At 68.0% G+C, this 12,313-nt stretch overlaps 1 protein-coding gene across 7 annotated transcripts in view; it reads right to left on the bottom strand.

Moving 5' to 3' along the window:
- KIRREL1 (kirre like nephrin family adhesion molecule 1) overlaps window positions 1-12,313 on the bottom strand; it is a 67,613-nt gene that overhangs the window by 33,650 nt on the left and 21,650 nt on the right. The window lies entirely within an intron of this gene.

Genomic DNA, 12,313 nt, shown 5'->3' with positions numbered 1-12,313 from the left:
CGCCGACCCGCTGGCCCCGGGGACGGGACGGCCCGGGGGCTCCACCAGGGGCGGGCAGCTCCATCACAAAAGCCCCCTAGACGCTGCTGCTGCGGCTCAGGGGGTCCCAGTTGGTGACCCGCATCCCCTCCCGAGAAGCCGTCACTGAGGCACGTTGCCCAGGTGTGCAAGCTGCTCACAGACCCTGCGGGGCCGTGCTCACAAGTGGGGCTGGCCTGGGGACCCCCGGGCTCCTGGGGGCCGCACCGAGTTGGGCGATTGGCGTCAGGATTGCAGGGCGGAGGGTGCGGCCCTCACGGTCCGTGGGCGTGAGCACCGTGCACCCCCCCCACCCCCTGTTCTCTTGCTCACTTCACCGCGTTCATCCTGCATTTCCCTCGAACACAGCGGGAGCCTCCAACCTCAGGACCTTTGCATCTGCTCTTCCCTCTGCCCGGACCGCGCCCCTCGCCGCCCCCGTGCGTCGGCTCCCCCACCCAGACCTGGCCTCAAGCACCTCCCTCCAGCTGCCCCGTGTCCTGTCCTTGTCGGTGACGCGTGCCAACATCCACCCTACCTGCCAGCTTCCCTCCTAACCTGTTCACCGCCTCCCCCCCCCACCGCGTGCCTCCCCTCCCAGCAGGGGCCCTGCTGCAGACTCCTCCGCAGCCTTTGGACCATCGCCCGCACTCGGGAAGGCGGCGGCCCATCGGGGGCCCTGACTGTCTGCGTTCCTGGCCCAGGCCTCTGTCCCCTGAAAGGGAGCAGCCAGGCAGAAAGACAAAGGCCGCGTCTGACCGCGGGGTGGGGGCCAGGCGCAGGGGCAGCGTGGGGAGAGGGAAGGGGGCAGTACAGTGGCAGGGGTCCCGCGGTCCGCCCCGCGAGTCGCCAGGTGCCAGCCGGTGCCCGTGTGAGCCCCGAGGCTGTTTCCTCGGTGTCAGGCCCTTACGGGGATGCGCTGTGAGGAGCCCAGGCCCAGCCCCCCGACCCCGGGGGAGGCGAGGGTGTGACGGACCCTATGCACGGGGCGCATCGGAGCAGGGCTGGCACTCGAGGGCCTTGCACACCCCAGAGCCTTCCACCCCAAACCACGGGGTGTGCAAGGAGTGCAGGGAGGCTGGGTCACAGCGGGGTCACGGCGCCGCCCATGCGAGGCTGCTGCCATCTTCAAGAACTTTTGTCCCCCCCCAGCAACCCCAAGGACACGGGAAGTGGTCAGAGGACAGGCCACCTGCCTGTGCCCTAGACGTCACCTAAGCCCTCCCCTGCCCCGCCCCCTGGACGTGCCCCTCACCTGCACGCTCACCTGGAAACCCGGATAGTGACCATCCCTGACTCCAGCACACACTTGCTGGCTTGTCCTCTGGGAGAGGCCCTGGGCCGGGCTGTCCGGGCTGTCCTCCTGGGCTCTCATCCCCGAAGCTGCCTCCTCCCGCCCCCGCCCCCTCGTACCCTGACCCATCCCCCTCCCCCTGGCCCCCTGACCCCCTCCCCCTCGTTCCCTCCCTCCTCGTTCCCTCCCCCTGGCCCTGGCCGCACTGGGCAGTGCAGCAGGTTCCGTGAAGGCCCTGAACCCCCTTCTTCTCATCTCCTTCCCCAGAAAGAAGCTGTGGAGCAGAAAATGAGCTGCCCCCCGCAAACCCTTCCCCCGCAGGGCACCCAGGCCAGGCTGCCGTCCAATGTGAGGCCAGCGGCCCAGGCGCCAGCCCACGACCTGCTTGCTCGTAGCCCAGGGCCCCGAGAGTCCGTGAGACAGCGGGGTTGGGTGGGGAAGGGCAGCCCCCTCCTCCAGGCCGCCCGGCCCCGCAGCGGGCTCCCCCCGCCAGATGTCGGCCTGCTGTCACCCTGCTCGGGGCTGGACCACCGTTCCCGGCCCCTCGCACGGCCTGGACCCCCCATCTTTACATCAAGCTGACGGTCGGTGCCAAACCCAAAGCACCTTCTGCGTCTCCTGGGTTGTCCCCCACGTCCGTCTCCCGAACGATTCCGATAGCGGGTCTACCCGCTGCGCGGCCGCCCCCCTGGACCCCAGCGACTCTCCGGGGCATTCACCCGCCCACGTCACCCCAATTTATCCGTCTGCCCCCCACCCCCCCGTCTTGCTTCGCTCCTCGGTGCCGGCGCCTGGCACATAACAGCTGCTCAGGAAACTTGAAGGAAACCAACTGACGCCCGAGGCTCCGTGCACCCTGCGGTCTCCCCCGCCCCACACCCACTTGGTGGCTTCCGCGCCGCCCCCTGAAGCCGTCACCCCAACACACGGCAGCCCCTCCATCCTGTCCTGCTTACTGCCCCGCCTCTGGGGGCGCCGGGGCGCCTCCCCCTCCCCCCACCCCGCCCCCCCAACCCTGCACAGGGAGCCCTCCCTCTCCCCACAGGCCGGGCCCTTTCCTTACTAGGCCTCAGGGAAGGAAACGCCTGCTGGAAACGGCACTTGCACTTGCGGGGCTGCGCCCTGCATCCTCTCCCGGTCCCCCTGTGCTAGGAGACCAAGCTCTGCCCGCCTCCTCCGTGAAGCCCTCCAGGTGAACAGCCAGTCCCGTCCCGCCCTCCCAGGCGAGGGGGCGAGGGCCCCACATTTCCAGGGCCCGACTACGCGTCACCTCACTGCAGCGCTGGAGGGCAGACGCGCCCCTGCCGCTGACCACGGGCTCAAGGGGGTCACAAAGCTCGTCACCGAGTCGGGATTTGAACCCCCGTGTGTCCGACTCCGCAGGTGTGGCCTGTGTCCTCGGGGGGCCTCCGCCCTCCATCACGGGCCCCTGGCTCCGCCCCGTGGCATATGCACGCGTGCGTTTCCCCTGGGCTCCCCGAAGGTCCTGGATCCGTGCGGTTCATCGAGCAAACACAAGAGTGGCTGGGCGGCCGCGCGGGGGTGACCACACTCCCCAGGCAGGAGCCGTGGCGAGGAAGCGTCCGCAGGGGGCACCCCGGGGAGCCGCAGTGCCCTGCTCCGCGCAGGGATGCCCCCTGTGCATCCCCGGCCGCCTCTCTGGAGCCTTGCGGTGCGCGCACATCGGCAGCCCTCCCGGAGGTGGCATGGTTGCCAAAAAACAAAACACCAAACACATCCAAACAAACCAAAAAACATAACGACAACACCCACGGGTGATGGACGCAGCTCCCTGCAAAGAACAGGCAGACACGCCCCTTGCCTTCTGGGACCTCCCTGTGGGACCAACACGCCGCAGGTAGCAACACCAGGCCACCCGGTGACACGCCGGGAAACCGGAGACGGGTGCTCGGCCGGGCTGTGCTTCCCTCACAGGCCCAGGACACCAACGGGGGGAGGCGAGGGGCACCCCCACCCCCACCCCCACCCCCACCCCGTGCTTCAGAGCCATCTGCATGGCAGGAGGAAAAACCGGCTCCAGGGGCTGGTGTGGGGCCTGGGGGCAGGTTCTCCGATGTGGCCACTTGAGCGTCCCCGTCCTGGTGCTGGTCCCTGTCCTGGCCCCCATCCTTGTCTTGGTCCTGGCCCCCATCCTGGTCCTGGTCCCCGTCCTGGTCACCATCCTGGTGTCCCAGTCCCCATCCTGGTCCTCATCCTGGTCCCGATCCCCTTCCTGGTCCCCGTCCTGGTCCCCGTCCTGGTCCTGGTCCCCGTTCTGGTCCCCGTCCTGGTCCCGATCCCCTTCCTGGTCCCCGTCCTGGTCCCGGTCCCCGTCCTGGTCCCCGTCCTGGTCCTGGTCCCCATTCTGGTCCCCATCCTGGTCCCGATCCCCTTCCTGGTCCCCGTCCTGGTCCCCGTCCTGGTCCCCGTCCTAGTCCCGGCCCCCATCCTGGTCCCTGTCCTGGTCCCCGTCTTGGTCCCCATCCTGGTCTCGGTCCCTGTCCTGGTCCCTGTCCTGGTCCCGGGAAGAGGGTGGGCGGGAGGAGAGGGAGGGCAGGGGAGAGGGTGGGCAGGGGGGAGGCCGGCATCAGTGTGGAAGGGGACGGTGCAGACCCCGCCCTCGCGCCCCCTCACTCCCACCTGTAGCCCCCCAGGCCCCACCCCGGGCTCAGGCCTCACCAGCCACCCACCCCCCCCGGCCACCTGCTGACCCCTGGTCCCGGAAGCGCCTCCTGCAGACCCAGAGGCACACGGTGTGCAGAGTCCACCCGGGTCCCTGGGGCTTCCGTGTGGTGCCAGCTGCTCCCTCCGCTGACCTGGGCACCCCCCACCGAACCCAGGTGAGGACCCCAAACCAAGGCACCCAGAGTTTAAGAGAAGATGAACCTCGTGCTCCGTGTCTGCAGTGTTGGCCTCACAGTGCGCGGGGTGCTGGGGAGTTGGCCCTGCCCTCGGGGGCTCCCCCGCAGACCCGCCCAGCCTCCACCCTCCTCTGCACACCTCCAGGCGGCGCAAGCGGGCCGGTCAGGTCTCCCCGGCCCCGGGTCCCCCCACTGCCCGGTAGCTCACAGCGTCCTGCCGCCCTGCCTTCACCTGCCCGCGTCCCCAGACATCAGGCCGCGCCAGCCCCTCTGCCCTCAGGCGGGACCCCTCCAGCAGGACTCTGCCCACGAGGCCAGGCCCCGGACTGTCCCCAGGGCTGGGCCGGCCACCCGACACGCCAGTGGTCGCCGAGCACCTGCTGCAGCCCTGCCCAGGCTGAAGTCTACACGCGCTGCCTGCTCAGGCGACCGGCGGCCGCGGGAGGTGGGAGCGCTCACCTCGCAGCCCGGGCCCGGTCCCCGCGGAGAACCAGACAAGGCCGTCCTAACGGGACCCCACAAGTGTGTGCACGTACGTGTGCACATCCAGGTGTGTACCTGTGTGCGTCCATGTGTGTATGTGTGTGCATGTGACAGTGTGCACGCAGGCGTGTGTGCTCATGTGGGCATGTTTATGCGCATACGTGTGCAGTGTAGATGTGTGCTTGCACACGCCTGTGCTTGTGCATCCATGCATGTGTGTGCATGCATCTATGTGTGCACGTCTGTGTGTCCATGTGTGAGCATGTGGCAGTGTGCACATAGGTGTGTGTGTGCGCATAGGCATGTCCATGCATACATGTGTGCATGTGTGTACATGTGTGCGTCCCCACACGTCCATGCTTGTGCATCCATACGTGTGTGCGTGTGCGTGCATGGCACAGAAAGGGACAGAGAGCAGTGGGCGGCAGAGGCAGCAGCAGGACAAAGCTGCCATCCCAGAAGCCGAGCTGACCGAAGGGGACCTTCCTGCTTGTTCCTCCGTGTCAGGGTCACCGTCCCGCGCCCGCGCTCGCCCTCCCCTGCAGGGACCGAGGCACAGGGCGGCCTTGCTGTCGGGCTGGAGTTGAATCCGTCTGCGTAGCATCCCGTCCAGGACGACGTCTAATTAACACTCTTATTGGGGGCACAAACCCCCACAACCGTTGATGGGGGCCTCCCTGCAGGGCCCGCGTCCCGCCAGGCGCCTGCCGGCCCCAGCCTGCAGCTGCCTTACGGGACGTGTCCCCACAATGGGACGACCGCTCCCCCAGTCCAGGACAAGCAGACAGCGTGGAGGTCTGACCAGTGGGCCAGAGGCTCAATTCCGGGTGCAGGGCCCGCGAGGGGCGCCGGCTGGACAGCCCCCACCCCACGGGGCCGGCCCTGTGCCCCCGCGGGACCGCATTCCGAGTGCGAATCCACTTTCTGCCTCCCTCAGTCTCTGCAGGCTCAGGGAGGAAGAGGCCTTGGGCGTACGATTTCCCCGAGTGCACAATGATGTTGGGGACACAGCTCCGCGGGACGTGGGACACAAACCCCTCTGCTGGATACGGGTTTGCCCAAGTCACACGCCCAGACGCGCCGTGGCCAGGACGAGGGGCACGCAGCTCCCGACTCTGGAGCGCAGGGCTTCTCAGGGAGCGACGGCACCCGGCCCGGCCCCCCAGAGCCCAGGCCCCGCTCAGGACCTCGGGAGGGCCCCAGTGTCACCCATGGAGAAGCCACGGGGAATCCCACGCGCAGTTCCCCATGGCTGGGCTCCTCCTGACGCCTCGAGAGACCGTGGCCCCACACCTCAGGGCCCGCAGCGGGGGCCGCACCCCACCGCACCCTGCTTCCATGCGGGTGACCTCAGGGAGCCTCCAAGCTCCGGGGCTTCGGTGTCCCTTCCCGGAAGCCCGGGAGGCGGAGCGCTTCTGGGCGACAGCAGCGGGACAGACAGCTCCCGTCACCACCGCGGATTTGGAGTTTTGTACCACGTGCATCACGTGCTAAAAGTAGAAACTTAAAAATGTCACAGAAACACATGACGTCATCAGGTGACGGCACTGTGCACACAAGGCCGCTGCTTCCCTGCCCCCCTCCCCGCAGCCTCCCGGCCTCGCACGCGGCCCCCGCGACGGTCCCGTTGGCACTGCGCCGCCCACACGCCCACAGCTGGGCCTCGCGGGGCGACCCGACCCTCACGCCACGCTCGCCCCGGGCCACACGCCATTCTGTGCTTCAGCAGATGACCGTGAAGACGCAGGCCGGTCATCCTCCTCAGGGAGGGGACCCTTGGGGAAGGGGGGTGTTCAGGCAGGCCACGTGGGGCGGCGGGGGGACACGCTGCTGCCTGGACGGGGTCCCCGGCTCCACCCGGCTCCAGGCGGGAGGACAGCCCCCCCCACACGGCCAGTCTGTCCATCGTGCGATGGGGACACCAACACCCACTTCCCTTCGTGGGACTGCGGTGACAAGGGAACACACAGGTGGCAGGGAACGGAAAGTGCTCCAACCCTGCTGCTCAGGAAACCGAGAAAAGAGAAATAAAACACAACGGAGCCAACTCCTACATGTCCAAGCATCGGGGGTGCAGGGGGAGGTCACGGGGGCAGGCAGAGGTCACAGGGGTGCAGTGGGAGGTCACGGGGTGCAGCAAGAGATCACAGGGGTACAGTAAGGAGGTCACAGGTGTGCAGTGGGAGGTCACAGGGTGCAGCAGAAGGTCATGGGGGTGCAATAAGGTCATGGGAGTGCAATAAGGTCATGGGGGTGCAATGGGAGGTCACGGGGGTGCAGCAGAAGGTCATGGGGGTGCAATAAGGTCATAGGGGTGCAACAGGAGGTCACAGGGATGCAGGGGGAGGTCACAGGGTGCAGGGGAGGTCACGGGGGTGCAACGGGAGGTCACAGGGGTGCAGTGGGAGGTCACGGGGTGCAGCAAGAGATCACGGGAGTACAGTAAGGAGGTCACAGGTGTGTGGGGGAGGTCACAGGGTGCAGCAGGAGGTCATGGGGGTGCAATAAGGTCATGGGGGTGCAGCCGGAGGTCATGGGGGTGCAACAGGAGGTCACAGGGTGCAGGGGAGGTCACGGGGTACAACAGGAGGTCATGGGGTACAGCAGGCCACGGGGTGCAGTGGGAGGTCACAGGGTGTAGGGGAGGTCACGGGGTGCAGGGGAGGTCACAGTGCTCATGTGTCTGAAGTGGTCCCAGGCTGATGCTTCCAGGGCTGAGAGGCCCCTGCCCTAGGAGCTCCCGGGGACTCTCCCTGAGGGCCCAGGCCCAGCGCGCCCACGGAGGTGATCTGCCCACCGGGTGACAGTGGAGCCGAGCCTCCCCCACCCCCCAGCCCTGCCGGCCCATCAGCCCCATTTCAGAGAACGGCCTTGGGGCAAGGTCACTGGCAGTGCAGCCACCCAGCGCTCGGGCCCAGCGGCCCCATCAAGGCCTCGCCGGGAGGCGGTGGACAAGCTGCCTCACTTCTCTGCGCCTCAGACTCCGTTCTGTGACGGGGACCCACACCACAGGGCCCCCGCGAAGGCCACTCACGGCTCACGTGGAAACGCCAGAGCGGCCCTGGTGCCTGGCGCATGGCTGCAGCCCGTAGGCTGGGGTTACAACCAGCGGCGGCGGCCTCGGGACACGCTCTGGCCACATCCCCGGGGGCCTCCCTCGCCCGGATGCCCCGTTACACGGTCCCGGGCCGTGACAGGCCCCGCTGGGTGGTGGCAGCGCGCCCGGCCTCCACAGCACCGAGGGGCCGCCCGGGGTGTGTTGTACCAAACCCGCGGGGCCGGGGCAGGAGGACGCGGGGCTGCCCCAGATGCACTTCCCGAGCCTGTGACATCAGGAGGCGAAGCGTCACGGCGGCCTAGCCTGTGACACGGGGCGGGGGGAAAGGCCCCCGCAGGTGCTGGGAACCTGGGGACGGGGACCGCGGCTCCAGCTGCTGCCCCCCCACCTCTTCCTCCCGGGGCTCTAGGCTCTGCGGCTCCTCTAAGAGGCCAGCAGCGCCCAGCGCCCAGCGCCCAGCGGAGCCGCTGTCCCCCACCTCCCAGGCGCCCCGAGGCACGGCACCCGCCACCAGCGCCAGGGAGGCCGTGTCCCGCGGTCCCCACCTGCCATCCTGCCAGCTCGGCCCCACGCTGCCCTCCCGCCCCTCCCCTCCACTCCTGCTGCTCCCGGAGGGCCTTCCTCAGACCTCCTGCCCAGGAGGGAGGCACACGCGGCTCCTGGGGGGGGGAGTGGGGCGTCCCCTTCCCTGCTGCCCCTCGGGCCACAGCTGCCTTCACCGTCCACCATCGTCCCCTCCCTGGGCCCCAGGATCGGCTTCCTGAGGTGGCCCCATGCCCCTGCCGTTTCCTGACCTTCTCTGCCCCTCCCAGGCCATCCCTGGTCTCATCACTGCGGCTCTCCTTCCACCCCTCTACCCCCTAGCTGCCCTCTCCTGCCGTCCCCCCTGCTGGTTCTCCTCCTCCCCAGTCCCCTCCCCACAGGGGGCTCCACCAGGGAAAGGCGGTGGACCCTGCGGGTTCGTGCGCAGGCAGGAGGCCGGCACCTCGGGGAGCACACTGGCGCACCTCCCCATGTCCCGCCCCAGGAGCCCAGGTCCACGGCGGGTCCCAGAGACCCAGGGGCCCAGGAAACCCAGGGGTGGACGGGCCTGCGGGCCGGAATCGGGGCCCAGGAGCCAGGAGGCCCGCCCCACTCGGTGGGGCCTCCTGCCGGCCACTCCGGGGCCATCCACAGCAGAAGAAATCTGCGGCAGGAGCCTTCAGGTGCGGCCCCCTTGGCCTCTGAGGGACCGGGCGGCGCCTCTGCTTCCAGAACCGCAGCTGGCGGCTGGGCTGGGTTCTGAGGTCAGGGTGGAGCGGCCGCTGGGGGGACACTCCGATGCCCCCCAGCTATGTCCAGGCCCCCCTCCCCCCGCAGGCCGTGATGCCGTCTTGCACCCTGCACCCGAGGCCTCCCTGTACTCATCCTCCTGCTGCACAACCTCGGCCACTACACCTTCCCAGTGTGTGTGCAAAACCTCTGCCTCAGTTTACCCCCTCCTGCCACTCATTCCTGCCCCCGTTTCTCCCAGATGATGCCGCACACGGCCCGGGTGCCTCCCCTAGCACAATAACTCGGGTTTCCTTCCCATTTTTTATTTTTAATTTTTTTTTATTTTTAATTTATTTTATTTTATTTTATTTTATTTATTTATGATAGGCACACAGTGAGAGAGAGAGAGAGGCAGAGACACAGGCAGAGAGAGAAACAGGCCCCATGCACCGGGAGCCCAACGTGGGACTCGATCCAGGGTCTCCAGGATCGTGCCCTGGGCCAAAGGCAGGCACTAAACTGCTGCACCACCCAGGGATCCCCTCCTTCCCATTTTTTCAAACAGTGACATTGCACTTCCTCCAGGAAGCCTTCCTGGAATGATCCTGTCTTTCAGAAGGAGAGAAATTACGGAAGTGTAGCTTATGGAAGTGTAGCGCGAGTGCACCCAGCGCCAGGGCGCTTCAGCGTGTTGCCTGAGCAGCGGGAGTGTGACCCGACCTCCTCCCGGTGCTGCCCCCCCAGGGGGAGGGGATTTCCAGAACCACCGCTCAGACCCCACCCCCCAAGCAGCCTTCCCTACAGTCGAAATCTCCTGTCCGCAGTGGGGCTCCTAGGCTGCGCCCACGCCGGGGAGGGGCGGCCCAACTGCACTCCTGACTCGTCAGCGCCCTGGGCCTGGCACCCGGAAAAGCGGGCCGGAACCTCGGAGCCTCGGGGCGCAGGGAAACGTGGGCGCTCGGGCCCCTGGCTAAACCCACAGGGCCCTAGGCCTCCCCTCGCAGGCCCCGCCCCCGCGGGCTCCACTGGAACTTCTAGCCCTGCCCCCCCTCCTGCCGCGGCCTACCATCCTCAGCCCTCTTCACGGCTCTGGGACAAGCCCGTGGACAGGAGACACAAGGAGCCCCGTGGGCCCCACGCAGAAGTGCGGAAGGCCCCCCTGGACCCCATGTCACCTGGAGAGGTTGCTCCTGGGTCCTCCCGGCCCCCCCACCAAGTCCTAGGTCTCTTCTTGCTCACACAGCAGCGCCGGGTCCACACGGGTGGGCGTCCACGGAGCGCAGGGCAAGGTGGACTGGGCCGCGCACTCCAGCAGGTGCACAGCCCTGTTCGCACACAGGAATCCAGATGTGAGGGCCCCTGGCAGGGCTCAGTGGGTGAGCGTCTGCTTTCAGCCCAAGGCGTGACCCCGGGGTCCTGGGATCGAGTCCCGCATCAGGCTCCCTGCATGGAGCCTGCTCCTCCCTCCGCCTGGGTCTCTCTCTCTCTCTCTCTCTCTCTCTCTCTGTGTCTCTCATGAATAAATAAATAAAATCTTTAAAACAAAAGAAGAAAAAAACCCAGCTGCTGCGGCAGGAGCGGACCCAGGGGAGCAACGCTCGCCTCAGCCCTTGGACCTTCCCCTTCTCTCTGACGCGGCCGCTGTGAAATCTGTGCCCGCGTGGGGTTCACCCCTCGGCCGGGGGCCGGGTGGCGGGGGGCAGAGGCTGGGGGGCAAGTCCAACTTCTGAGCGTGGCGTGGCGGGGAGCCCGGGGGCATGTGCGGTCCCGCGACCCCGGGGCAGCCCCCAGGCTCTGGGTGCGCGCGGACCGGGGAAGCGAGCCCCAGGAGTGCAGGTGCCCCGTCCTGGGCTGAGGCAGCAGCAGCGCCAGGCCCCGCCCGAGCGGCCCCTCAAAGCCGGGCCTGAAGACGCCTCAGGGCGCTGAGCACGAGTCGGGGGCCGCGGAGGGGTGACTGCTCCCCGCGCTGTGCCCGCCTCGCGCCCACGAGCCCGCGGGGGTGCACAGGTCCCCGGGGGGCGCCTCCTCTGTCCCCGCACAGCGCGCCCCCCAGCCCTGCTCCAGACCCGCACCTGGAAGGACGTCCGCCGGCCAAGCGGCCTGGGGCTCTCCGCGCCCCGATGGCTTCCTCCCCTTGCGCTCCAGCTCCGGCGCCCGAGCCCCACCGCAGCCGCTCACACAGGCCTGAGGGAGCACACGCGCGGCGTGCCCCCGGCCCTGTGAGGGAACCCCTTCCTGCAGCCCACACAGCCCCAGGGCCTCCCGGGCCCCAGGGAAGGAGGAAGGCGAGAAACACCACGATTTCACCCCGAAACACAGACGGCCACGGCTGACACGGTCTGCCTTGACCCGCGCAGACCTCCTTGAGTTACGGGCCGGAGGGGAGGCCTGGGGAGGTGGAGCGACGGGCTCCGAGCCACACCGCTGGCACAGGAAGGACCCCGAGGTGAGGGCGATGCCTGACGCACCCTGGGCCCCCTAAACCCAGGAGTCACCCCTGCCCGTGGGGCAGGCGAGTTCTGTTAGGGGCAGGATCTGCTTCAGGTTCAGGACGGACGGGCCCTGGGCCCCCAGGAGAGGGGCCTGGTTACCAACCGGCCACCCGGGTCTCAGGAAGAAGTGAAGACCTTTCATGATCTGACCCCAGGAAAGTTCACCAAGTCCTGGAATGAAGTCCAGATACAGCGCTTCCGTCGGAGAGCTTTTGGGGTTTCGGCGGGGGTGCTTCCTGGAGGAAGCGCTGCGTCCATCCGGGTGCTCGGGCTCTGAGCAGAAGCCATGCCACAGCCCCCTCGAGCGCCGGAGCCCAGCGCCCTCCGGGGCAGCGCCACCCCAACCATGGTGAAGGCAGTCCCGTCGCCCCCCGTACCCCAGGAAGAGCAGCAGGTGTAGACAGTGCAGAAGTCATTGGCTTCGGAAAGCAGGAAAATGAGTTTTCAGCAGCACCTGACGGTGTCCCGCCGGTGTGTGCAGAGGCTGCGGCCGGGAGGCAGGCCCGGAGCCCTCCCTTCAGGGGACCTGCCCGGAGCTCGGTGGGGCGGTGGCTCTGCAAGCTCCGTGCATGTGTGTGCATGTGGCGTGTGCACGTGAGTGCGTGTGTGGAGTGTGTGTGCACGTACGCCCGCATCGCCCCCCTGTGCGGCAGGCCCCAGAGGGAAGGGAGAGCGCGTCCCCACCGCCCCAGGCGCCTGGTCCGCGGGGGAGGCGGCGGGCATGACCCACTGTGACCAAGACTGACGCAGGGGCCACGTTGAGGCTGAGGCTTCTGCTTGGAGAGCAAAGGGTGGTTTGCTGGGAGGACGCGGAGGACAGGCCTGAGAGGACTCCCTGCGCCCTCGGGGCAGA

Source organism: Canis aureus, chromosome 38 (genome assembly GCF_053574225.1).
Source record: "Canis aureus isolate CA01 chromosome 38, VMU_Caureus_v.1.0, whole genome shotgun sequence".
Taxonomy (NCBI): domain Eukaryota; kingdom Metazoa; phylum Chordata; class Mammalia; order Carnivora; family Canidae; genus Canis; species Canis aureus.
This window is presented reverse-complemented; position numbering and strand designations above follow the sequence as displayed.